Here is a 4,863-nt window from a genome sequence, read left to right as displayed (position 1 = left end):
ATCATTTGCTGTAAAAAAAAATGATCCGGACTTGTTCAAACTCATTTCGGAAAAAAAAAAGGGGGATAAAACAAACGCGATTAGCACGAATATGAGACCACTAAGAAAACAATATGTACTTTGTTAAGAAAAGCGAATGACCATTGAAATTGGTTCAAAATAAGAAACAAATTTAGAAATAGATAATTGACTAAGAGATATTCCAACTCTATAGAAAATGTAGTACAAGCAATAAATGGAGCACCACGTGCCCAAATCTATGATGGACACGCGATGCTTTAATTAGGATAGCAAATCTATCTCGATGTTTATACTTATAGATAATTTATAAGATAGATAGCAAATCTATCTGTCACAAACTTGAACATTCATGAGATCCCACAAGCTCTAGTTCAAAAACACTAGAGTCATCTTCTTCCTCTAAATTCTTTTTTAGTTAGTCTTCCTCACATCATAATTTTCTTGCACACCCTTACTTGAGCGTAGGAGTATCCTTACAGGCACACACAGGGGCAGAACGAGCCAATCTTGACTGGAGGGGCCAAAGAATTTTTTAAAAAAAATTCAATAAAATCTTTAATGTAAATAAGCAATTATTAATATAATAGAAAATAAAGGACTTTAATCAAAGTTCACATTTTGTTTCAAAACATATATGCAAGTGAACAAACAAAATTATAAAATCTCCTAAACTTGAGGTTTGTGTTCTTTTATGGAACAAAAATCAAGTACAATAACTTCTTCTTTTTTATTTTGTAAATAAACGGCACCGTACATGCCTATAAAATAGATATTTTATTAATATATGTTTATTTTAATATAAAATATTAGATATTAAACTATTCAATTTTTTTTTTTTTTACTGGAGTCATGGCCCATATTGGTCCCTATATAGATCCGCCCCCGGGCACACACCCACACCTTGCCACCCAAGTATCAAACGAGAGAAGAGTGAACCAGATTCGAGAAGGAAAAAAATTTTTCCTTCAACCTCCAATACGGGCTCACACTTAGAAGCCCAATGGCATCCAATAAATAGAGCCCATAAGGTGAAGATACCAGAAGCAGCTTAGACATTTATAACAGCACAAACACTCACGAAGAAAAAGGATAAAAAAATGATGTAGATTTTTTACTACTTTAACGAGAAGGAGACAGCGGAAGAAAACAAAAGAAGCAGAATATTGTATAGTATGAGGCTAGCTGAGGGCCTACGGCAAAGAACTACTTCTCAAGGAAGGGGACACGTCAACTTCATTCACTTCACTACTTCTCAGAGAAGGAGACAGTCTGTAGTGGAAAGCTGACTGTAAGATGCTAAAAGGAAACAGATCTCTCCCTAACGCCGTCAAAGGAAAATTCAAAATTCCCTCGCGGGTTCATCATTCCAACTCAGCCCAGATACCGACCATCACCAAGCTTGTGTGTATAAAAATGAATGATCACCCATTGTTCTCTGTCAGTGCAGGGCAAAATATTTCTTGTGAAAACAGAATCGGAGAGAGAGCTTGCTAAGACTCTGGCACTTCGAATCCGAGATGGGCTACCTTGTAAGAAGAAGAAGTTACCATCAATCTTCTGAACAAGAAGAGAATTGACCCTGATTTCTCTGTCCAAAAAATTAACAAAGTTGATATATACAACTTCCAGCCGTTTCAACTACTCGGTAAGTATCATCAGATATCCATCTGTATTCTTGATAGTAATTGTTTTTGTTTCTTGCAGAGGGTATCAGAAACATATTTTGAATAAAGGATTTTTTTTCTGTGTCTTAACTTCAGGCGCAAACTGAGCAACCATCAGCCCTTCATATCATGATTAATTTCAGAAATCATGTTGCAGAAAAATGGCTTCTGAAGGGTGAGAAAGAGCTTGCCTTATGGGCTGTTTCAATATCAAGTTATCCGTGTTGAGTACGGCACTCGCACTAAGAAATTAATACTCTTGGCATTTTATTTCAGGTAGAACCTCAGCAACTACCAAATCACAGTAAAGACTATCACAATATGTCTTCGTCGTTCTAGAAATCATGTTGCAGAAAATATTATTCGAGGAGCAGAGGAGAAGTCAAAGAAAATGGACTCGCTCTTCCTCTTCAATCAATTATCCGCTTGCTATGCAAGAAATTACTTCAATAGATGTGTAACCCACAATTAAAATTGTATAGGGGGATATTAATGTTGAAATTTTAAATTTTTACTAATGTTTCACGCATGCTGGATCCATTCCTGGCTTTGTTATTAATATCATGGCCTGGTTCTTGAAAGCTGGCCTATTTCGTGAAAGTTATTTGGGAGCACGCTATGTAAATCGATCCTCTTGCATCCACGAATAGCAATGAGCCAATGAATTCCTTACGTGATATTTGAACTGTATTTTCTCCGTCAACTCAATATTCAACCTCAACCATACATTTGCATAACCACTCGGCCTTAGACCGAGTGGTGAAGTTCCTTTTTAGGGACTCTCATATAACCATTCGTATATATCTATTCAATCTTTTAATTAAAATTGGGTAGGGATAAGCATTTGCCCCAAATGTGGGTGTGAAATCAGATATTCTTTTTAATTTTGTGAGGATAAAATTTTATACTATATCATAGTATACTTGATCTAGGATGATGTTGCTGGTAACTAAAATTTGGGCCATGCAATTAGAGCGTGGCATGTGTACAGTAGCCCTCATGACCAATTGGCCTTTGCAAAAGATGAAGAGGAAATTCAAAAAGCAAAGATAGAATGGGAAGATCTGAGCCACCCTATTACGTAGAAATTAACTCAGCTATTATCTCAACCATCAATTGAGGAGTTAATTGCTCTAAAAGTCTGATTAACTCATTTGAATAAATCAATCAGAGATTAAGACATGTTGTTATTGAGCACAGTTTCATAGCTGACACGTGTTTAGTCTTTTTTTTTTAATTACATAATACTATTGCTCATACTACTTTTTGATTAAATAAGATTATTGCTAATACTGAAATTTATATTATATGAGACTATAGCTGATATTTACAAATCATATTATTATTGGGACTAGTTTACATCAATTCTTATGAAGCATTGTTCAGATGTTTTAACCCACTAATACCCTAAGAATATCTACTTCACTCACACTTGGTAAAGGAAAAGACTGCCTCCACTCAATTATATATTATAGTTAAGGAAGTAATTTACCCCACAATGCATTTGTGGGGGTTTGAATTGTTGTCCTCATATTTGGAGGCAGTAGCCTTGACCACCCGGCTAAAGGCTGTGTGGCTGACACATGTTTAGCCTTAAAAGGGGCTAAAAGACTCAAGTTGAATGGTCAAATTACCTAAAAACCCAATCTAAGGTGGGGAATGACTTATTATTGTCTGCCACATCTCCAAAAAAGACACTAAGATACACTTACAGGCACTCCCTTTATAATGTTAAATAAGTCTCAACAAAATAGGTTCAACTTCTTCCACACAACTCTCAATTTTCACTAATATTAGGGTTTTTGAAAAACCCAATACTCTCTCCAATACTCACTTGACTTGATTGTCGGAGTGCCGTCATCGGTCACCATTGGCGTTGTCTCTAATGATCGTTTTCCGTTATTTAATTTCAAGACCATTGCAGTTTTGTTTATCCCCAAAAAGCTGTTATGAAATGAATAACCCCTCACCATTAACCAAACCACCCACCAAAAAGACAAGATTTCATAATATTGTTGAGCTGAATCAAAATCACATTAAAACAGATGATCACAATATATATTTTTGTAAATATCAATATATTTTTTTATTACAATTTTTTATTGTAATATACATATGAGTGTTTGACACACTGTTACTAAATTTATTAAATTGTACAGTTTAAAAATATATCCGCACTAAAAAAAAAAATACAAACACCTGCACTTAAGAATGAATATGCACATGCATATATGTTCTCCAGATCGTTAGACTTAAGCTAAGCCAAGAAGAATTGACTGCGATTAGCACAATAACCACCAATAAAATCAAGATAAAAAAATGACCTAAAAGAAAGGCAAGAAATGCATACTTTTGTCCATCTTCGTAATTTGAAAATTTTCATTTTTTTTAACTACTATTTTGTTAACAAAAAGCCTTAAAGGCAAGGAGAATCTCACGCCTTCAGACAATCCAACCAAACAAATTTCCCGCGAAGACTGAAAGGAGACGCGTTGTTGATTTTCCACGACTGATCAAGGAAGGACATACTTTGTACTGTTGCAATAATTTAATCATGACGTTTTGCCAATTTTAAATTTGTAATGACAATTTAAACTATAATTATAAATATAGTAGAAGATTCTAGATTTACCTGAAGTCGTAGAAGATTCTAGAATTCCGCTTAACAAATAACCCGACCATAAACACTATGATTATGTTGACCTTTTTTTTAATTAATGGTAACCTCATGTAAACATGTTTTTCATTATTTTTATAAATAACAATTATTCTATATAGTTTTAAGCTTATTCCGTTTGTATTTTATTAAATTTTTTAAATAAATATCGGAAAAATGTTAAAGAAACTAAATACTAACTAAACACTGATAAAATGAATTGTAGCAGTATGTGATTTTATAGTATTGAGTGTTATAATTTGTTTTATCAGTCTTCTGTCAAATTATTTTTAATTTAAATTTCGGTGTTTAAACGTAAGTACTAAGAGGACGAGGCTGATGGTGTTGAACCAATAAGAAGATGATACTTTTTATAATTTTCCCATATTTATTTTTGTCACTTTGTTCATTGACTGGCCTTCAAGCAAAATTGATTCGTAAGTCCACTCAGAAGTTGTGAGAACGTAGAGTTAACACCGTTGGAGAAAAGACCGAAGGCTGTCTCACTGTAGAGTTAACGCG

The 4,863-nt window shown here is 34.0% G+C and overlaps 1 long non-coding RNA gene across 1 annotated transcript; it reads left to right on the top strand.

The window, feature by feature from the left end:
- Positions 1–1,291: 1,291 nt before the first annotated feature.
- Positions 1,292–2,285, top strand: LOC107176471 (uncharacterized). Its single transcript, XR_001507798.3, has 3 exons — positions 1,292–1,666; positions 1,782–1,860; positions 1,962–2,285. It is a non-coding gene; the product is annotated as an uncharacterized LOC107176471 (long non-coding RNA).
- Positions 2,286–4,863: the final 2,578 nt, after the last annotated feature.

Source organism: Citrus sinensis, chromosome 7 (assembly GCF_022201045.2).
Source record: "Citrus sinensis cultivar Valencia sweet orange chromosome 7, DVS_A1.0, whole genome shotgun sequence".
NCBI classification, from domain to species: domain Eukaryota; kingdom Viridiplantae; phylum Streptophyta; class Magnoliopsida; order Sapindales; family Rutaceae; genus Citrus; species Citrus sinensis.
The sequence above is the reverse complement of the archived record's forward strand: the minus strand, read 5'-3'. Positions and strand labels throughout refer to the sequence as shown.